This window comes from Delphinus delphis, chromosome 8, assembly GCF_949987515.2.
Source record: "Delphinus delphis chromosome 8, mDelDel1.2, whole genome shotgun sequence".
NCBI classification, from domain to species: Eukaryota; Metazoa; Chordata; class Mammalia; order Artiodactyla; family Delphinidae; genus Delphinus; species Delphinus delphis.
In genome coordinates, this window is record NC_082690.1 from 107,493,100 (window position 1) to 107,516,021 (window position 22,922).

The following is a 22,922-nucleotide window of genomic DNA, read 5'->3' on the forward strand; positions in this document are numbered from 1 at the left end:
CAGAGGACTGATGCTTCTAGAATACAGGCTCTATGGGGCCAGTTTTCCTGCACACAGATGGTGAGAAGGCCCGTCATTTGCTCCTTGTCAGTAACAAAAGTTGGCACAAAAATGAAAAAACAGAAAATACGTTTGTTAATAAGGCACCACAGAGAACGTGCAGGACAAAGACAAGGATGCCCAGTGGTACCCAGGGAGTGAAGAGCGCGGCTCTCCTCCGCAGGACAAGGGCTCAGGCCTCCTGACTCCCGGGTGCCAGTGCAAGTGTGGGACCCACATGATACGGGGACCCGCTCACCTCCCTGTTGCTAAGTTGTAGGAGGACGGCGTGGCCCCAGCCAATAGGACAGAACCTGGATCCCCGGTCCGGAGGAGTGGCTGTGCCTGAGCAGGAAGCTGACGTCTGGGACGCCCCTTGGGGGTCCCACTCCTCCCCACCCACAGTGAAGAGCTGCGTCTTCATGCAAAATGAAGCTCTGTATTCTCTTTTTTTAAAATTAATTAATTTACTTTTGGCTGTGTTGGGTCTTCGTTGCTGCACGCAGGCTTTCTCTAGTTGCAGCAAGCAGGGGCTGCTCTTCGTTGCGGTGCGCGGGCTTCTCATTGCGGTGGCTTCTCTTGCTGCAGAGCACGGGCTCCAGAGCGCCGGCTTCAGTAGTTGCAGCGCGTGGGCTCAGTAGTTGTGGCACGCGGGCTTAGTTGCTCCACGGCGTGTGGGATCTTCCCAGACCAGGGCTCAAACGCGTGTCCCCTGCACTGGCAGGCGGATTCTTAACCACTGCGCCACCAGCAAAGGCCCAAGCCACGTGTCCTTAAGGGCGTGTGACAAATGAGTTTCCCGAACTCACTATAGCTCCGTCAATTCTAGAAGGGATGCCTGGGGCTGGATTGGGTCCCCTGCGCTCTGATTCCCAATGCTCGTGGCAAACTCTCACCTGGGCTGGAGGTGGAGGTGACCCTCCCCTGGGCTGCTGTAACCCGTGGAGACTGAGAGCCTGTGAAGGAAAACTTCTGGAAGGGTCCCCTGTTTGGGTCTGCTGGGAGGTAAATGTAGGAACAGTGGCCCGTAGTGCCCAGGATGTGGGTGCCACGCTAGGCCACAGCCACGGGAGCCTCGGGGGCTAAGGGGGATGTTTGTGCCCAGGGGCAGAGCCGGTTCACACATCGAGCGTTGCTCCAAAGGCCGTTCCATCTGTCCTGACACCAAAGCGCCCCCGGGGCAGCAGAACCGGAGCAGAGGGGCTTTTGGCAGAAACGACACGAGTCTCGAAAGCGCTCAGAGACCAGAGCAGAAGGGGCTCGGCAGAAACAACACGAGTCTCGAAAGTGCTCAGAGACCTAGCAGATCAGATGCTTCAATTAAAGGACAAGCAAAGCCACAGAGGGAGGCAGGCGTGGCCCGGCAGAAATCCCGAGTCCGCGTTTTCCCTTCGTACTGACCCTACACTAAATACACAGCCCGGCCCGTCTTCACAACAGCCTGCCGGGCGCTGCTCTCACGGGCAGGTCACAGGCCAGCCGCCCGAGCCTCAGGGAAGGTACGCGGTGTGGCCGAGGAGACAGAGGCAGCCTGCATGGGGACCCGGGTGTGATGGCAGCGGCCGGCTTGCTCGTGGCGATGGCCCTGCGTCTGCACACCTGCCCTGTTCCGTTCTGGTCCGCTTAGACCCAACTCATCCTCGTATTTCAACAAATCAAGGGGCGGCTGGAAGGACGGCCACAGGATCCTCCCCCTCCCGTCTTCCCGCAGTGGGCTGCTCGTCACTTGGCCAGTCCTGACCGCGCAGACGGTGTGCAGGGAGGATGGAGGATGAACCAGAGGCCCAACTTCCTGGAAAACACGCTGCTCTTTGGAGGAAGTGGTAAAACACCGCAGAATCAGTCGAATCACCATTACACGCCCTCCAGCAGCACTCATCAAATCACCATTACACTCCCTCCAGCAGCACTCAAGTTCACACAGATCCAGGGGGGCCCCACAGTCCGCGCACCGCCCATTGGCCCACCCAGCTTCCCCAGCCACCCTACACGGTGGTCCAGGACAGGTCCAAGGCAGGGAAGGGGTCCGTGGTCTGACCAAAGGACTTCCAGAGCAAGGACTGGGGCAAAAGGGGGTTCAGACAGCCCTCGGGATGCCAAAGAGCAAGGGCTGTTGAGTTTCTCCAACCGAGGTGTTGGCTCGTCTGCCATCTTGGTCTGGACACCTGGTGGCGGGCTGCACCTACCCGGCTTGTTAACCAATGACTTGGTGCGGCCAGTGGGGCCACGCCCACCAGGGGACCTGACCGACCAAGGACTGTGTGTAAGGGCACACGCACTTGGGGTGTACACACCCCCCAGACCCGGGCCCTTCTCCCTCTGTCCTCTCTCCTCTTCTCGGAAGAAGGCAGGAATCCATCAGCAACAAGGCCTTTCTCCCTTTACCTGCTCACCACCTGGTGAGAACCTGCCGCCATTAGGGCAGGAACACGCGCCAGCCTTTACACCCAGGCCCCCGCCTCTCACTCGCTTTCTCAGCCTTTCAGGCCCGTCTGTGCCCACGTGGAGAGGGTGCGCGTTCTATTCTGTTTGGTTCCAGCCTGTAAGGAACCCCATCTAAGCCTATAAGGGTTCCATCCACCAGGGCCACGTGGATCCCAGAGGCTGCCATGGGCTGAACTGTGTCTCTCCCAAAATCGTATGTTGAAGCCCTAACTCCCAGTACCCTAGAACGTGACTGGGTTTGGAGATGGGGCCTTTGCAGACGTAATAAAGGTTGAATGAGGTCATGTGGATGGGCCCTAATCCGGTCGGACTGGTGTCATAAGGAGAGGATATTTGAACACGCAGAGAGTCATCAGGGATGCACGCGCACAGAGGGATGGCCACGAGAGGACACAGCAAGAAGGGGGGTCACGAGCCAGCAGGCAGAGAGGCCTCCCAAGGGACCACACCTGCCTACGCTTCGATCTCGGACTTCGGGCCTCCAGGACTGGGAGAAGATAAACGTGTTGTTTAAGCTGCCCCGTCCATGTGATTCTGTAATGGCAGCTCAAGCAGATCGACACAGAGCCCCACTCATCCTCCCACCGGGCTTTCCTAGTAAATCGGCACTGTGCCTCGAAGCCCATCGATTTATTTTCATTTTTTAGTTACTATTATAATTGTTTATTTGCACGTCTCACGCAGCAAGCACTTCACATACATTCCTTTCTGCCTCCTGACAATCTTTAAAAGGAACACAATTATCCCCATTTTACAGATGGAGAACCTGGAGCTCAGAGACCACACATCAATGGAACCAGGACGGGAAGCCAGGTCTGTCATGTGACAAAGGCTCTGGTCTTTCAACCTTACCACAGTGATTTCCCCAGCGCCTAAGAAAAGTCCCCTTTCAACTCTGCGCGCCGTCGGCGGGAACGTAAACTGGTGCAGCCACTACGGGCAACAGTATGGGGGCTCCCCACACCCCAAATTAAAATAAAACTAGCATATCATCCAGCAATCCCACTTCTGATTACTTATCCAAAGGAAATGAATTCATTTTCTCAAAGAGAGATCTGTACTCCCAAGTTCAACACAGAATTTTCACAATAGCCAAGGTATGGAAACAACCTAAATGTCCATGGATGGAGGGACAGGCAAAGACACTGCGGTAAACTTACACAGTGGAGCATTATTCAGCCGTAACCACAGAAGGAAATCCTGTCGTTTTCAACAACATGGATGAACCCAGAAGACATTCTGCCAAGTAATCAGCGAAAGACATACATACCACGTGATCTCATTTATACGTGGAATCTAAACAAAACCTCGCAGAAACAGAGAGGAGAATGGTGCTTGCCAGGGACTGGGGTGGGGAGGTGCGGAGACCTGAATAAGGTCTGAGGAGCTAATGTACAGCATGGTGACTACAGTCGATTACACTATTGTAAAACTGAAACTTGCTAAGAGAGTAGAACCTCAATGTTCTCCCCCCAAAAAGAGAGACACATATGAGATAAGTGAGGTGAAGTGCGTGGTAATTAACTCCGTGGGGGAATCCTTTCATGACGTGTATATATATGAAATCCTAACGTTGTACACATCTTAAATAGCTCACAATTTTTGGGGGCCTCGCCATGCATCCTGCAGGATCTCAGCTCCCCTGACCAGGGATCGAACCTGGGGCCCTGGCAGTGACAGTGCCAAGTCCTAACCACTGGACTGCAGGGAAGTCCCAAACATCTTACAATTTTAGTTGCCAGTGAAAAAATAGTGGCCTTTTATTTAGCCCTAACCTGGAACATCATCTTCGCTTTGAGTGGCCTCCACATTTGACGAAGGGCTATAGCTAAATGTGTGCAAGAGATGCTGGGTCTTTCACCGTCGCGATTAAAGGTCTGGAAACCCTTTTAGATGACGAGCTGCTGGATGAACCAGGGACGTTTTGGTTGGGAAATAAAAAGCTGGGAAGGAAACATGCCAAAATGTTAACAACGTGTGTTTCTTAATGGTGGGACAACAGGTGATGTAAATTTTCTTTTTTATAGTTTCTAGATTTTCTATGAGGAACGTATTTTTAGAGAAAGAAAAATACCTCGATCAATCATAATTGAAAGATGAACTTGGCAGCCTGTTCTGTGAAAACGGTCAAGTGTTTTGCTTATGACCTCGGAAGAGAGGTTGGGCCCAATGTGTAAAAATGGTCGTGAGGCACATTTGGGCTCAAGGCAGGTGGGACGGGCTGACCTGGGAGGTGGCCGGCAAGCAACCAGCCCCAGGCCGGGGTCAGGCTGGACCAGGCGAGGTCCTTTTCCACTTTTATTCTGTGACCTGAAGCCAATTTGGTTCCTGGTGTCTGTTCTTAGCTGGTTAAGGACACGGAGAGGAAAGATCCCCCCAACCTCCCAGCCAAGCAGCCAGCCATCGCCCCTGAGCCCCCACTTATCCGGGGGGATGTGCTGTATCTCAGGAAATGAGCCTGAAGCAAACCATGGGAGGGGGGCAGATCCTGGGCTTGGCCTCTCTACCATATGGAGACCCTGGACAATCACAGGACCAGCCAGACCAGGGGCTCCCCGAGGTTTGGCAGTTTTGCATTTGCTCACTTACTCTAGCCCTGGCACCCCGAACAGCGCTTGGCACGTTGTAGCTGCTCAGTAAACACCTGCTGAATGTGGGCTTCTCAGAACCCCTGCCTCACATTCGTGTGAATAAAAATTTTAACATCTGATTGCGCTGGGTTCTTGGGATAACCCCTGGGAAAGGGCCCCACCCCAGGACTGGAGCATAGTAGATGCTCAGTAAAGCTGGTTCATCTAACCTGATCTCTGCTCTGTGTCGCTGTGGCCTGGGAGTCCCCCGCGCTGGGACCACCCACCCTGCACTCAAAGCCTTGGGAAACCCTCCTTCAGTGGTTAAACCCCGTCTTTTCTGGGTCTCATACATCCTGCAGCTATAAACAGGGAGAGGCAGAAGCACCCCTCCCCTGGGGAGATGGCGTCAGAGGGCCTGGGATCGAAGGCCTCCTTCCCCTCTCCCTCACCCCCTGCCGGCTCTGATAGGCTCAGGCATCAGCAGCGGCTGGCCCCAGTTATTTTTAATCACATGATTACCCGGGGTCTTTTGTCACTTAAACAGTTTAATTGGGAGCTGTGGCCCGCCTACAGCAGAGATGCTGGAGGAGATGTCAGCTGGAACACCCCAGTGGCGGCAGGTGGGGAGGGCCTTGTCCCCGGAGCCAGCCCCTTCTCTGGGGTGCTCCAGGCATCTAGAGCCAGTCTAGCACCATCAGGCAGATGAGGGAGAACTAATCCTCTCCACTGAGGGGAAGCTCCTTGAGGACCTGCAGCCCCAGGGCAGGGGGTGCTCATAGGGGTTGGCCATGGAGACAGGTCGCAGCTGAAGACTCTTGATGGGCAGTAAAGTGGAGGCGACAAAGTTTATCTGTGTTATCCCTTGCTTATCTGTTCATCCATTCACCTACCCACCCATCCATCCATCCATCCATGCTCCCATCCATCCTGTCCATCCATCCTGTCCATCCATCCTTCCTTCCATGCATCCATCCATCCATCCTCCCATCCCATCCTCCCATCCATCTTCCCATCCATCCTCCCATCCATCCATCCATCCCATACATTCACCTACTGTTCACTAAGCACCTACCATATACTTTCTCCGACCTTTAAACCCACTAACTTTCTGAGATGTGGGGCCACCTCACCACTCCCAGTTGGTAGGGGCCTCTGGGCCCTTCCCACCACTTGGCTGGCCCCCTGCCGGGTTGCATCCCACCCCTCATCATAACTTAAGCAGCGGATGCTCCCCCGCTCAGGGAAGGAAGGAAGCTAACAGGACACCTAATGTGTGCTGGGCACGCCACCTCTGTTTTCTCGCTAAGTGGTTATTCAAGCCCACCCTGCTTTTCCCAGGAGAACCGGCAAGGGGTCGAACAAGGGCTGCAGTGCGCGTTGGGCTCTGCATCCAGGATTCCCTCTACTCCCCCTGGTGGCTCCCCGGGAAGCAGTCCTTGTGCTAACGGACTCTGAAGAGTCTCAAGGACGGACCCAGTGTTCCAAGTTCCAGACTGCCACCCCGGTTCCTGCGCTGTCCCAGCTAAGGGGCTGGACCTCTCTCAGCCTCCATTTACTCCCAGTAAGATGGGATAACGTACGCGTCTTATAGGTCCAGCACCTGCTGCTCCTTCAGCTGGCCACCTCGGCTGTTGCATGTTCTGGTAACTTTCACCCACTGGAGGCCACTGCTCTGTGCCCAAGCCACACCCTTGGTGGCCTCAGGGGCCAGGGAAGCAGAGACTTTGCAGTTCTCCCTGCAGCACAGCATGGCCCCTTCGCTCTTCTCCTCCTGGTGATCTCCTACTCATCCTTCAATGCCCAAGTGGGCTGTTACCCCAACCTGGGAGGTCACAGCTGTCCAGGAGCCCATGGGGCTGAAGAAGGCCAAAGGGATCCCTGCCCGCCCCTCGAGCCACTGCACAAGGGGGAAGCTTCGGATGCTCTTCCTATGGGAGGAACATGGTTTCCCTGCCCAGGTCTGGGCCCATTCTTGGCAGACTGAGACCAAGTAGGAAGGGGGCGATCTGACCGACGGAAGAGGAGAAAGCCAGGTGAAGAGGGAGGCAGAGATTGGAGGGACGCAGCCACAAGTCAAGGAACCCCTGAAGCCCCAGGAGCTGGACAGGCAGGAAGGCTCCTCCCCCAGTGGCTTCAGAGGGAGCCAGCCCCGCCCACACCTTAACCTCAGACATCTGGCCTCCAGAACTGTGAGAGAATAAATAGCTGTTGTTTGAAGCCCCTCCCCGCCCATTTGTGGGACTTTGTTACAGCTGCCCCAGGACTCATAGGTCATCCCAGGGATGAAGAGGGGGCTGAGGCACAGAGAGGTTATGCGAGGTGCTCAAGAACACACAGCTCAGCACAGAGTGTCAGGATGCAAACCCTACATCCCTGGCCCCAAGCCCGCGTTCCTAACTACTCAGTGAGGGGCGGAGCTGGTCCAAGGGCCCAGGAAAGCTCCCCATCACCACACGGCCTGCCCTTCAGGTCAGATCTCCCATCCCATCTTCCTGGACACGCCCCCCTCCAGCCACACCTGCTCTCGGCCTGGCAGTGTCATAAGCCCATGCCTTTGCCCAAGCTGTGCCCTCATTCTAGAATGTCCTTCCTCCTCTGCTCACCGACGTCCTCCCCCCCTCTCGATCCACAGTCCGTCTCCCCACGGGCCGGGGAGCAGGGGCCATGCTGCCTGTCTGTGGACAGCCTTGAACAGTGACACCTGAACCTGCACGCTAGAGTGTGAGACGCCCTGCACGACGTTCTTTCCCTTAGCCCCGTGACAGGACTGCAGAGCCCGTGGGGTGGAGATGACTGCTCCCATTCTACAGATGGGCAAATGGAGGCTCAGGGACGGGCCCAAAGTCACGGCCCAAGGTCAGCATCAGAGGTGGGAATCTGAACCCGGAAATACCTGATTCTAGGACCCAGGGTTTGTTCTACTAAAGAGTACGTAGCGCTCATGCACACACGTAGCTGCCCCACCAAGTGCTGTACAAGCATCAGCTCGGAATGTTCTCCAGCAGCCCTGCAGAGTGGACCACGGACCCCGTGCTGCAACGAGGGGCCCGGGCACCTGAGGCCACACCAGCAGCCCCACGGCACATCGTAGGGAAGCTGCAGAGCACAAGGTCAGACCGTGGCGGCTCTGCTTTCCGGCCCGAGTTCACAGCTCCAGGACACAGCCCTCCACCCTGCGCCCCCTCCTCCTGGTGCACCCGGAAATGCACCCCTGTTCCTCTGGGCTCAGTCCCAATCCTGTGAGTGGTCTCGCTGGGGCTGCCTCTGGACCGTCCTGCCCTGCCCTAGCCTGGGGTGGGCCTGAAGCCCAGCGGGATCTCCGCACCCTCTCCTGGGAGTGGGCGCCTTGAATAGAGGAAACGGTGGGCAGAGCTGCCCGAGCCCCTGCCTTGCCTGGCGCCTCTCCCTCCAATCCTGGGAGCCGCCGCCCTGCTCCTGCCCTCACCTGTGCCGGCCAGAGCGGGCCTCCTCTCGCCGGCAACCTTGGGAGGCTCAGGGCCCCGGTGCACCCAACGTTGCTGAAGATGGGAATGCAATTCTGGTTCAAACAGCAGCTTCGCACCTCAATTTGCCACATCGTAGGTTTCAAGCAAGGGCCACTCCCTTCCTCCCTCCTGGCCATGATTTTTCAGTGTTTGAAAAAGCTCTAAAGTGGGAAAGCCAGGGGCACATTCATGCAAAACACAAGTCTTTGAAAAGCAGAACACGTGTGTGCTGATCTGTCGTGCTCAGCCTTCCTGCTGACCAGACTGGGACCCCAGACGCCCACCCGGCCAGCCACGGACCTGGAAGGGGCTTCGACAGAAGTTACGGGGGGAGAAATGACACAAACGCCGCGCCTGGACCGGTGCAGGGTCAGCAGGCAGACTCACAGACAGAGGCTTCCCAGGGCTGAGTGGGATGACCTCCGAGGGCTGTGAGATAACCCAGTGGGGTCATGTGCACACACGCCCAAACACACGTGTGTGCATTTGAGCACACACACATCACACCCCCACACTTGCACATCACATACCCATGTACACACACGAGCACGATGCAGTCTTATGCACACCCACGTACACACATATACACACGTACACACACACGCTGTGGCCCCTAGCGCTCAGCACTGAGAGGGGGGCCCACAGCAGCCCCCAAACAGCCCCATTTCTGGTACAAGCCTCTTCACGCTGCCCAGGGCATCTGCGAGCTGAGCCCCAGCTCCGCAGTGGGCCCGCCTGGGCTGTGACAGGGAACCCCAGCGCCTACGGCTTCCGGCTCTGTCTACTTGGAATGTTGAGAGGGTGGGGAAGCCTGGCGGGGAAAGGACTTTTCTGTCCACAGGAAACAAGACCTGGCTCTCCAGGCCTGCAGCTGGCCATCCTCCAGGTCCGAGTCCGGCCTCCCTGGCAGCTCTCAGGCCCTGGCTGCATGGACTGTGGGGCCACGCCCACCCGTCCCTATGGGCTGCTCTGTCCCGGGCTCCACCTTCAGGACGGCATGTGCCCACCTGGCCGTCAGGTGACCCACCTCCACGAAGCCAAGCAGGGTCCTAATGAGCCCTGTCCGCAGTCACCTGCGGGGACCACGACGTCCCCTTCCAGCTCCAGGCCAGAGCGCTGTGTGCAGGGGGTGGGGGGGAGGGGCTCAGAGCGAGCAGGCGGGCACACCTGGCCCACTAGGGGCGTCGGCAGGGGGTGCAGGAGAGCTCGGCCCTGAGGCTGAGCCTGGGAGGATAAGGAGAGCGGGCCAGACATCAGGCTGTGGGGTGTGGCCAGGTGCAAAGGCACAGAGGTGCGGGAGGACATGATGTGCCTGGGGACAGAGCATCACAGAAGGCCAAGAGAGGGACGTCAGTGCCTGAGGGGAGAAGCGAACAGGGGCCAGATCCAGAGGCCCCACTGGGCTCTTCTGGGGTGACCCTGAGAGCCACGGGGAGACACTGGGGCTGTGAGCATCCGTCACACTAAAGGAAGGTCCATTCCACCTCCCTCCCGGGGCCAGCAGGGCACTGGCAAGGAGTTTCTCCCCGTCCCAGCCCCCGTGGCTCCGTCCTCCTTACGGTCCTGGCCACCGCCTGCGCGTGGTGTCCCCGCCTGACCGGAGGCTGGTCTCATGGTGAGGGTTGGGGGAGCTGACCCTCCAGCAGACCTGAGGCACCGGCAAGGCCTCAGGCCCCAGGCCAGCCTCGCTCATCGCAAGTCTGCGTTCCCAGCCCAGGCGCTCGTATCCGCAGCCCCTCATCGGGGGCCTGGCTGAGGCACCTGCACTCTGACCGACCACTGTGACTCAGAACCTTCCACCCCAGACCTTCTCTGTCTCCCTCTCCCTGGCCCACATGCCGTAAAGAGGCAGGAGGTCCGCGGCAGTAAGACCAGCCCCCCCCACCCCCGGTCTGTGCTGAGCCTCATCCTAACGGACCACCTGGACGCCTGCTTATTTGCACGTCACTCAACCTGTGAACTGGGTGAAAATCACGCCCGTGTACCAGGCTGAGGACGGGGCTCCACGCGTGGCTATCTGCAGAGTCTCAGGAGGGTGGCTGGCACGCCTGCCCAGGATGTGCCCGACAGACACGTGTTACATCCATCCCTGGGGTTTGCGCCACCCTTTGTGCTGCTCTTAGGGCAACGAGGAAGCAGCGGCCACACGCTGGCACTGGCTGGGCCCAACCCTGGAGCCCACTGGAAAGCTGCCTTGTGCCTGGGCACCCCTCAGCGCGGGGTTTTCTCACCCTGGAAGAGCCTCCCAGCCCCGCTTTCAGACTGCCCAGACCCCCTCATTCCATCCATGCCTGGCCACCCCAGTGGAGACACTCAGGGCACGTGCCAGGGCACTCCTACCTGTCCCACCGTCCACAGGCACCCACCCTCGTCCCCCATAAATGCACACGCCTGGTTCTCTGTAGCCGACACCACGCCTGGCACAGAAAACACCAATGGATGTTAGAGGAAGAAAGAAGGGAAGGAGACAGAAGAAGTATGTGGATCCTGGGACGTGAAAGCAGCCTGAAGACCACCGTGCCCACCAGCCCATTCCACAGTCAGGAGAGCCAAAGAGGGTCCGTGGCTTGGCCAAGATCACACAGAGCTCGGCAGAAGGAATCATCCTAGGCTTTGGCGCCCAGCCGGGTGCCCCGTCCACTGCACCACACTACCTGGGAGGCTCTTCCCCTTCCCAGGAACTCCAAGCTGCTCCCAGGATGCCCACCAGCAGATGCAGCCCTGCTCAGAGCTGCAATGTAACAGCCCAACAGGGGTGGCCTCTCCCCAGATTAAGTCCCCACGAGGCACCGCAGTTCCTCAAACTGCTGGTGAAGCAACCGCCCCACGGATGGGTTCCTTGCAGCGCGGGTTCCTTTCGGCAAGGGGGAGCGACTCAAAAGCAAGCATTCATTCACCAGAAAAGCCGCTGCTCCCTTCTCGCTCCCCATAGCTATGGGTGGATGCTGTGCTAATCTCTGGTGTTGCCTGTAGGGACTGCTGGTCCGGGGGCAGGAAGAGACCGCCCAGAATCAGAGAGGACTAGTACTCAAGCGGGGGACCTCGCAGAATCTGAGCCATCCGTCCCTAATCTTCTCAGACCTTACAGACCACCTTTAAAAATTCTGTGGTGCTATCCGTGTACTCTCCCGCACTGAAATTCATAGATGATGTACATTTCCTGTATCCCTAATCCCAATATAATGCCTTCTGACTGTAAGACGCAGGCTAACTAGAACAAGGAAGTAGTTCACAGTAAAATTATCTGCATTTCAATATGAAATGCTTATGTCTATATATAGCATCACCACGAATGGGAAAGCCACAAATTCAGAATAAGCAGGTGACTCCCGTCCCACCAGCCCTGCTGCTGTCGGCACCGAAGTGCGAAAAGGCTCTTGGTAAAGTTCCAAATGAAAACCCAGCACAGGAGAGTTCTGCTCTCAGCATGGTGCTGTGAAACTGCTACAGAACGACCTTCCCGAGGGTCACGATCGTAAGACTCTGCACAATAAAAAGGCTGCCCCCCCCCACCACAGCAGTGACCCGGGGATCCTGTATAATAAACAAGAACACACTGGCACGGGGGCAAGTTTCTATTCTGCGGGGCTTGGCCCTGAGGACACGCTGCAGACACAAAGCCAGGAGGCACAGGCAGGGAAAACCCTCATAGAACGCTGCCCATCTTCCTGGCTGGAAGAACTGGGGAAGATGCTCAGGCAGATGGAGCTGGTACCGGAGGGGGAGAGGAGAGGGTCCTGGAGGGAAGAAAGCCAGAGGAAAGACGTCCCTAATTCCGGGTATGTCTGCAGAAGTTTCAGCCTGACCTTGACTCGTGAGTGTGTGTGTCAGACTCAGACTTAAGTGCAGCAAAAGACTATATTGTTGAACTAAGACTTGAACCGCTGACAGTGAGATGCAGCTTAAGGAGCCTGAGTAACCGTCAACCGCAACAAAACATTAAGAGCCCTCAGAGGACTATAACAGAGCCCAGAGTCTAAACAACATCGTGCTCACCATGTCAAGCAAACAAGCCCAAATTTCCAGAAAACCAGGACCCGTTCTCAAGGGAAAAGACAACCGATAGATATCAATTTTGAGATGACGCAGATTCTGCAATTGGTAGATGACAGCTTTAATGCTACTGTTATAACTGTTTCCCTGAGGCAAGGGAGATGCAGTTGACATTTTCATTAAAGAGGACAAAATGGATAATTTAAAACTGAGATTCCACAGTAAATGGATAATTTAAAACTGAGATTCCACAGTATCTGGAAAAAAATTCAGTGGATGGCCTAGATGGTAGAATGGAGATGACAGAGAAAAGAGTGAGTGAATTTGAAGATAGATCAATAGAATTTATCTGACAGGAAGAAGAGAGGGGAAAAAAAGATCGAAAAACATTAAGAGAGAATCAGGCTTTCAAAGGACAACATAAAAAGATATATTCGAATTGGGTAATCAGAATTCCAGAGAATGAGGCAAAGAAAAAGAAAAAAACTTTAAGAAATAATGTCCTCATCAAAAGAAAAAAACATTTGTAACTATGTGTGGTGCCAGATATGTTAACCAGACTTATTGTGGTGGTCATTCTGCAATATATATACAAATATCAAATCGTTATGTTGTGCATCTGAAACTAATCTAATGTTATGTGTCAATTATACCGCAACAGAAAATGAAAAAAAAAAAGAAAGAAGGGATATAAACTTCCAAAATTTGATGAAAGAAATAAAGGTACAGATGCAAGGTCAGCACAGGGTTCTAGTTCCTGGAAAGCTAGAGTAAGCACATTCCACTGTGTCCCCCCTAATGAACGCAGTTATAGACCTGGGCAGATGCGGGAGTAATTACCTGTGGACTAAAAATACCAGCAGGCAGGCGGGGGAAGGAGGCCAGATTTCAAAGCACCAGTAAACAGGCTGTGACTTTCCACTTATTTCTCTTCAGGTAGAAGCTGGCTGGATTCCGAGGTTACCTGAAGGCCAGGCCTGCACACCAAGTGCAGATGAAAAAAGCTTCAAGACGAGCCTTTGTTTTTTTGACCCAAGGAGTAGGACAAGGGAATCCTAGGGCTCAGAGAGAGTGTGTGTGTGGGGGGACATCATCTCTTTTTTTTTTTTTTTTTTTTTGCGGTACGCGGGCCTCTCACTGTTGTGGCCTCTCCCGTTGCGGAGCACAGGCTCCGGACGCGCAGGCTCAGCGGCCACGGCTCACGGGCCCAGCCGCTCCGCGGCATGTGGGATCCTCCCGGACCGGGGCACGAACCCGCGTCCCCTGCATCGGCAGGCGGACTCTCAACCACTGCGCCACCAGGGAAACCCGAAATCCTCTCTTTTATTCTTCATTGCATTTTCTCCTACCAATGGCTCCAGGAAATCCTGCAGTGGATATCGGGCGGGCACCTAAAACTCTGAAGGACAGGAGACCTTCTCTCTGGCCATAGGAGGTGTGGTTCCAAGAACGTGCGATGAATCCTCACTGCTTTCTTCTTCTCTCTGTTCTCCTGCCACATGGCCATGGGCGAAGACACATTTGCAGTAGTTCATGGCAAGGCAGGGAAATTAAGGTCCCAGCTTTTTGTCTGGAGCACACAGCAGGGGTGCCCAGAGCACTGGAAAGTGTCAGGGAGACCGTAGAGATGAGGGAGCCCGGGAGTGATCATGTAAAGTGGTCTATGAACTTCTGTGCTCACTTCATGTTGCGCATGTGTGGATCAGACCTTCAGTAGCATGTAAAGATATTGAGAATGGGTCTAAGGGGTGATCCACCGCCCATCCCCAAGACTGGCCACTGCTGGTGCACATGTGGGGCAGATCTGAATAGCAAAGGCTTTGAAGACTAAACTGACACTGCAATCACACCCATGAAAAATTGGTTGGAACTTGGGGTCTGACCCCAACCAAGTTAATTGCCTAAATCAACATTTTCCATAGGATTTACACAAGACCCACAGTATTGTAACAAAATATTCAAAATGTCCAGGATACAAGATGAACTTAGTTGGTATACAAAGAGCTAGAAATATGCCAGCTCTCGAGGGAAACAACAGATGTAAAAATATTTACTGGATTTGCTCAAAAACAAGATTGAGGAAAGAATCAGTGAACATGAAGATAGATCAATAGAAATTATCCAGTCTGACAGAGAGAATTACATAAACGTAAATTCAGGAAGCTCAGTGTAGCCCAACTGGATTAACTCAAGAAATTCATAGCCAGACACACCATACGCAGATTGCTGAGAATGAAAAGCCAATAAAATATTCTACAGAGAAATATGACTCCTCTCTTATAGATGTACAACAATTTGAATTATTGCAGATTCCTCATCAGAAGCCACGGGGATCAAAAGGAAGTGGTATAGTGTTTTAAAAGGGCTGTTAAAGGACTTCCCTGGTGGGCCAGTGGGTAAGACTCCGCGCTCCCAATGCAGGGGGCCCGGGTTCGATCCCTGGTCGGGGAACTAGACCCTGCGGGCATGCCGTGACTAAGTGTTGGCATGCCACAACTCAAAGATCTCACACGCCTCAACGAAGATCGCAAGTGCCGCAACTAAGACCTGGCGCAGCCAAAATAAACAAACAAACAAACAAAAAAGTGCCGTTAACCCAAAACTCTACATCCAGTGAATACCCTTCAGGAATAGCGGTTAAATCAAGACGTTCTCAGGTGAAGAAAAAGCACGAGAATTTTTCTGCCAGCGAAAGCCAACGCTAAAAGAAATGGGGAAGGCGATTCTTCCACCGCAACATGGAAACGATACAAGAGAGAAACTGAAAATCGGGAATAAAGGAAGTGCAGCAAAATTGGTAAAGAGCTGTGTAATAGGATGTCATTCACGTCTGACATTCTTGAAGATATTTACGATGGTTGAAAGTAAAAATGATAGGGTTTTCAATACATGCAGATTTAATACACGTGAAAAAATAGAACATGAAAGGAGAATGGGGGACCTACACAGGGGGAAGGTTTTCACATTCCACCTGTAGCGGTAAAATATTAACGCTCAGAAAACTGTGAAAAGTTATGTAACCAGAGCAACCACAAACACATGAAGCTACACAAATAAGAGCAAGACCTTCGGTAAGTAAATTAAAACTTGGAAAAGTAAACTACCCAAATTAAAAAAAAAAATCAGGAAAGAAAAAGAGAACAAAGGACGGAGAGAACAAAAGTAAACTGGTAGATAACAATATAAACAGATTAATAAGTAGATCAAATTTAGTCTAAACACAGCAGATAAAGAGACTGTCAGAATGGAGTTTTAATCAACCACCCAATGATCTGCCGTCTACAAGGAATCGGCTTTTTATATAATGACATAGGGAAGTTTGAAGTGAAAGGATGGAAGAGATATATCCTGCATATACTAATTACCAGGGATGAACAGGAACATGAAATAATAATCAAAAGATCAACCCACCAAGAGTACATAACGGTCTCGAATAAATTTGCACCTAATACCAGAACTCCAAAATACAGGAAGCAAAATCTGACAGAACTGAAAGGAAAAAATGGACAAGGACATAATTATATTGCAAAATGTCAACATTCCTCTCTTAGCAATCAATAGAACTAGTACAGGGCACGTCAACAGAGGCATAAAAATCTCTGAAAAATAACATCAATAGGATCTAATTGACATTTCTAGAACAGTCCACAGAACACACACTCTTTTCAAGGCCTACAGAATATTCCCAAGAACACACATCCTGAGTCACAGAACTAGAAAAGGCGCAAAATAAATTCAAAGCACGCAGGAGGAAGAAAATAACAAAAGCAAGAAATCAGTGAACTAGAAAAAGAATAGAGGAAAATCAATGAAGCTGAAAGCTAGTTCTCTGAAAAGATCAATAAAGTTGATAAGGTTTTAGCAAAATTGGCAAAGAAAATAAAGAAGCAATGAAAGAGGTGCTATCACTACCGAAGAGACATGAAAGAGATGATGAGGGACTCTAGGAACAGCTCAGATAACTTTGACAATTTAACATGGACTAATTCTTTGAAAGTCACACACTACTCAAATTCACCCAGGAGGAAGCAGATAATCTAAACTGCATTATAGCTATTACAGATATTGAATTAGTAGTTTAATAAACATCTGAAAAAGTCATCTTTAGACTCAAATGGTTTCACTGGCAAATATTACCAATCATTTCAAGAGAAAACAGCACCAATTCTACACAGTCTTTCCCAGAAAAGAGAACTGGAGAAAACACATCCCAAATCAATTTATGAAGCTAACATCACACTGAAACCCAACCCAGACAAAGACAGCATCAGAAAACCAGGCCAACATCTCTCAAGGTACCCTCAACAAAATACTAGGAACTCAAATCCCTCAACATATAAGAAGAATAACACCTCATGACCAAGTGAACGTTACCCCCGGAAATGCAAGGTCGGTTCAATATTTGAAAAATCAATTGACACAAAGGACGACACAAACAAACTGAAAAAGAGGAACACAACCACCTTGACAGAGGCAGAAAAAGTGTTTGACAAATTTCAGTGTATCCATGAGGAAACGGCGTGCGCCAGGCCTGGGACCCAGGTCCCTGACTCCCGTATTTTGGCTCCTAGTGGCTTGGGGAAGGCCGAGGCGGGAGGTGGTGGAGACGAGAGCCTTCTGGCTTCCCACCGGCCTCTGCTGCTACCTGAACAGCACAGACCAACGGGGGTTAGTGGAACTGCCTTGCTGGCCGGAGGGGGAGACAAAGATGAGGAAAACCAGGGGGCCCAGGCCATGCTGACGCCTTGGAGACAGAGCAGTTTCCCAGGAACTGCTTTCTGAGTTGAGGGGCTGGCAAGGACCGCTTAAATGGTTGGACGTAAGATGGCCCTGGGCAGGAGAGACATTGATTACAGGGAGCACCGGGTCCCCTCAAAGATACGAATAACACCAACGATAGTAACTATAATAATGACAATTATGCAATAATAGCGATAGGCAATAAGGGAAGCAAAATGCCTGAAGTGCTTGGAAACGTCCTGCACGATCCCCCTGGCTGCCAAAGGCCTGTTTGCAATTATTTGAGCCTAGAGTCGAATCCCTGTTACATATAAGATAGCGAGTAATCAGCATGGTTACTTAATTAATAACAGTAATATTATGTGTAGCAGCGCCTGCCTACACTGTGGCAGACGCTGTGCTGACTGCTTCGCATTTAAATCGGTTGATCCTCCCAAGGGAGCGGGGCGAGATCCATCGTCCTCCCTCTTTTACACACGAGGAAACTGAGAAGCAGAGGGGCCACCCAGCCAGCCCACATGGCGTTGTGCGGACAGTCGGGGGTGAGGCTAGGGTTTGAAGGCAGGCGCTGGGGCTCCGAGGCCTCGCCCCAGGCTGCCCGTCTGAGATGAAAACCCACCGTCGCTGTACGTTTTGTGTGGTGCAGGCATTCCTGCGCCCGCTGCCTGAGCTCACGGAGGGTGTGGAACACATGGTAAGTCCGTGTGCAGCCTTCTTACGGGATGTCAGCTTCCCAGGGGCTTCCTTGAGGTGAGCGTGTGCAGAAGGGCTGCCCTCCGTCCCTCTGCCCTCAATCCCCCTTGCCCTGTCCCTGCGCCGGGACGGTCCATCCTCCCGCTGGCCTCCTGGTGTGTCCGCAGCCCCACCTGGCCCTGCAGAGGCCACAACGTGACGGCAGGCCTCTGACTCCTCAGTCGACAGGGCCAAGTGGGCTCTGCTCGGAACAGTAACCTTGAAAACATGCTCCCCACGAGAAATCCTGGTGGAGGGATGCCTGATTCCCGGAGGAACTTCTCCCCAGGGCTCCGATTGGAGCAGGGACCCACACGCCCCTCTCGGCGGCTTCTGCGCCCCGCGGCTGCCATCTAGCGACTGAGACAGGGAACACAGGGCCAGAACCGCTTCCCGAAAGGTCCAAGGAAAACAGCAAGCGGAGGTGGGGTCACCGTGTCGGGGGGTTCCTCCAACATGGAGGCTTCCCGGGGGGCTGGGAGGACGCAGGAGGTCCCAGGACAACTTCTGCATTGTGCTCCTATGCTTGGAAACTAGCAGTTATTTCCGTATTACAAAACAGCTTCAGGTTATCCAGGTTTTGAATAACCAGACCTGTACCCTGGTGTAGGAAGACGAAGTGCTGGCCTGGGCAGCCTGAGGGGCGTCCTTCTGTCCCCAGATGACTTAGTGGGGACCTGTGTGATCTTGGCCGGTTCTCCCAAAAGCTGGTTCAGGGAGAGGGGCTGAGAATCTTTTGGAACCGAGACTACACATCTCCCTCATCTCAAGGCAGTTAGATGGGGTGTGAGGTGTGCCGGAAGCACATTTCCCCTGGATGGAGGGAGGGTGGGGCTCGGGAAGGGTGAGCAGAGCCAGCAGGAAGGGAAACTGGGCGGGTGGCCGGTCTCCCGAGGCCATCCTGGGCCCAGCAGGTCTCCCTCCCATCCCAGAGAAGATGCACAGACACTCTGAATGCACCCCAACCCCAGCCCCCAGCTTCGCCACGCCCACGAGTCACTGGGACTCTGTCAACACGCAGGTGCTCCTTCAGCAGGTCCCAGGGGACCTGGAATTCTGCATTCCTAACAGACGCCCAGGTGGCCATGCCGAGGCTGTGGTCTATGGACCACACTCAAAGTAGCAAAACCTTCCCACGTGACCCTTGACTTCGTTAAGCCAGGATCTCAGACTCCAGGTACACCCGAATCCCTGGAATTCCCAATTCGGGGGCGGAACCCAAGCACCTGCATTTCTAGCAAGTTCCCAGGTGACACCACTGCAGTGGCTGCTGGTCAGGGAGCACGTCCGGAGACCCACTGGCCCCAGCCCAGGCCACCTCAGTCAGCCTCCAGGGTGGGATTTTGAGAGCCCCCCATCAAGGGACTCTGAGAATCCCGACTTCCATGCCCCCTCCTCCGCCTCAATCTGCCCACAGCGTCTCATGAATTTTTTCATCTCGAAGCCGACGGGAGAGAGTAAAACTCCAACAAAGTGAAAACCAAGCCATCACGTTAGTTATCAAAGTGCTGCTGTTTCCCAAACACGGCCTAAACGGGGGTTACTTTTAAGCCGAGGGGAGAGCAATAAAGCACCTTCCCACCCCAGGCACCTCCGCGCAGTCCAGAAGCAGCCACTGCATGATAAGGCAGGTGGTCCACCGCGGGGTGCACGGGCCCCTGGGCAGCGGAGGGCACGACTTCTCAGCGTGTGCCATTCTGGATAGCCTGGGACTTTGTTTGCCTTGGGGGCAGCTGGCCCTGGGTCCTCCAGGTCAGCCACACTCACCTGGAGAGGCGAGAGGTGAGCACAGTCAAGGTCACCTTGGCTGCCCACAGTGGCCACCTGACACATGCTCCCAGTTTGCCCCGAAGGAGGAAGGAAGGGCAGGCAGGTGGTGGCCTTGTTTGAGGAGCTCAGAAGGAGAGGGGAGGAGTGAAGCGTCTTTCTGAAGTCATGGCCCACGGCCGGGCCACGTGACTGCCACCTGCCACCACTGTGAGGTCCAGCTAGGCCGAGGTCTCCCTGGTAATCGGACACCCCGCTTGGGTCGGGCGCGAGTCCCCAGGGCACATGATGTCCCAGCTCCAAAGGAAGCTGGTAGAAAACAGGTGAAACATTACCACCCCAATCCCCCAACTTCCCCTGGCGTGGTGAAGTGGGAACTCCCCTCGGGCTCTGGACTCAGGCCCCGTCTCTGCCTCTCAATTGGCTATGTGACCTGAAGCAAGTGACTTAACCTTTCTGAGCCTCCGTTTCTTCACCCAGAGAATAGAGACCAGTGACTTTCGAGGGCGGGCCTAAATCACAACTGCAACCAAAACAATAAATCCCAAGGGACACCATTTATTGAGCGCCTACTGTGTGCAGAGGCCGTAAGAGTTTTATAATTTTGGGGTCATTTAATCATCCTCCAAACAATGCCGTGTGATAGGATGACTGTTGTCCACGGGGCACAGAAGGGGAAACGGAGGCACCAAGGGTCAGGAGGGAGGGGTGGAGGCGGCATGGAGCCCAGGGGGTCTGGATGGACTGTGGTGAGGATGCAGGTAAAGCACTTGCCCCGCTCCTGGCACACACAGGGGGAGTCCACCCGCCTCCTGCTGCCCTGGGGCCACCCAGCACTGTCTGGGCTCACCGTGGTGGGTGAAGGGCACTTGCCCCACCCGGCGCTCCCGTGCTGCGTCCCAGCTGTCAGTCACACGGGGGGCACAGCTTATGCTTTCGGGTCAGCGAGTCCCACATCAATGGCACACATGGAGAGCACCGCGTGACCAGACAGCGCAACACGCCTGGGTTTGAGAGTTCTGCCTGTCGGGTCACACGTATACATCACTCGTAATGGACATGAGCTACACGTAATAAACAGGACTCGGACAGAACCACGTATTTCCCACCAGAATCACACCCAGTGAGGCAGGAGAGGCCTGGCCAAGACGGGGGGACCTGAGTCGCCCGAGGAACCAGTGAAAACACAGCCCCAGTTCCTGCTAGCTCAGGAGGGGTGCTCAGCTGGTCGGTGTCTCCTCTCACCCTCCTCAGATGGGTGTGGCTTGGTGTCACCCATGCTATTAAAATGCTTTTTAAAAGGGCTGAACGTATGAAAGTTAAATGGTACCACTGCATTAAACTGCATGTAGTTCATCAGGGCTGTGTGATCCACACGTTTTCCTTCCTCCAGCTGGTTATTAGATCACCTCCAAATCCATGCATCCACCCATCCACCCACCCATTCCTCCATCCATCCATCCACCCACCCATCCATCCATCCATCCACCCATCTACTCATCCATCCATCCATTCACCCACCCATCCATCCACCCCTCACCAAACTATCCATTCATTTATCCCTCCACCCATCCATCCATGCATCACTCTGGCCACCCATCCTTCTTTCCATCCATCCATCTATCCATCCACCTGCCTGTCCTCCCTTCCATCTACTGTCCACCATACATTGAGCAGCCCCTGTTTTACACCAAGTTCTGTACTGGGCAGGCAATGAGGATCCAGAGAGGGTATTACGGTCCTTCTCCTACTAGATTCTCAGGCACTGGGAGGAAGAGCCTTACAGATGCAAAGACGAGCCAGCGAGCAAGAGCCCTAGGGGGTGACACTAGGACAGCGCTGTTTGTATCGGGGAGAAAAGAGTCAGGGAAGAAATCACAGGGTGCAGGAGCAGGGGAGGAAGGGACATATGCGCTCAGCCGGCCAGTGTCCATTTCCTCCTTCTGGGGAAACACACTTAGCCCCAGTTTAGTGGATGTGCTGTGCCCAGTCCCCTCCAGGGATGGGCATGGGATCCTGGTCTGGCCAATGGGTCCAGCCTACCCCCTTGGTCACATGACTTAAATCAGTTCATCGAGACCCAATCCTGAAACTTCTCTCATGATGATTGGGAAAGAGGCACTCTCCTCTTTCTACGGCTGCTAAAATAGTTGAACCGTAACCTGGTGCTGTTGGTGGCCACCTCCACATGGTACGGGGAGACCCTGCCAAAGGAAAGAATTCATACAGAGGACGCCAGAGAAAGGGGATGGAAAGAGAGCTTCCTGATGCTCCCTGAACACCTGGATCCAGCCACGCCTGAAGCTCTTATTCTTGTCCTTTAAAGCTATTATGTTTCCTTTTTGGCTCCAGCCAGGTTGAACTTGATTTTTACCATTTGTAACCAAGAGGCCTGACGGATACGAGAGGTAATATTCCATGCTTCAGGACACAGGTTCTGACCTGTTAAGAGGTCCAGGATCTCAGAAGATGGTGAGAAATCTGATGGAACTTTGGAATCCCAAGCCAGGGCCCCCAGGGTGGCTGGTATAAGTGTGCAGGCACCGACTCACCTTGGGCAAGTCCCTTCCACTCTACAAGCCTCAATTTTTCCATGTGTGAATAAAATTTTTTCTTACTTAAAGCATCCCCCCGCCCCCCCCACCGCCAGCTGTGCTCAAATGACATCTCACGTCTTGCATCCTGAGCTGCTCTGGGTGAGGTGGGGGTGGCAGTGGTGGAGGGGAGGTTGTCCAGATGCGGTGCACACTATGAGAACAGGAAGAAGGCTGTTCCTTAGGACGTACTATGGCAAAGTGGCCAGCTGTCTACCCCAACGTCAGTTCTCCACTTTTTCCACAGGTTGTCTGGAATACAGGCTATAACGCTCAGCCTTCCTTAAGATTAGGTTGTGGCCAATAGTTGGAAGAATAGTGGACACTTTGCATGTCCTTAAAAAGAGGGAGTGTGGTTTTGTGTCTTCTCCTTTCCTCTGCTGGAATGTGGATGCAATGGGTGGAATCTAAGCAGCTGCCTTGAACCATGGGGCAGCCTGTTAAGGATGATGGAGCAGCAAGACGGGAAAAGCTTAGATCCTCAAGCGCCCAGAGCCCCCACCCCAGCGTCGGACCATCTTCCTCTGTCTCCTCTAACATGACAGAGGAACAAA

At 53.7% G+C, this 22,922-nt stretch overlaps 1 protein-coding gene and 1 non-coding gene across 7 annotated transcripts in view; both read right to left on the bottom strand.

The window, feature by feature from the left end:
• SHANK2 (SH3 and multiple ankyrin repeat domains 2) overlaps positions 1–22,922 on the bottom strand; it is a 546,027-nt gene that overhangs the window by 222,981 nt on the left and 300,124 nt on the right. The window lies entirely within an intron of this gene.
• TRNAD-GUC (transfer RNA aspartic acid (anticodon GUC)) lies at positions 4,122–4,195 on the bottom strand. Its single transcript has one exon. It is a non-coding gene; the product is annotated as a tRNA-Asp (tRNA).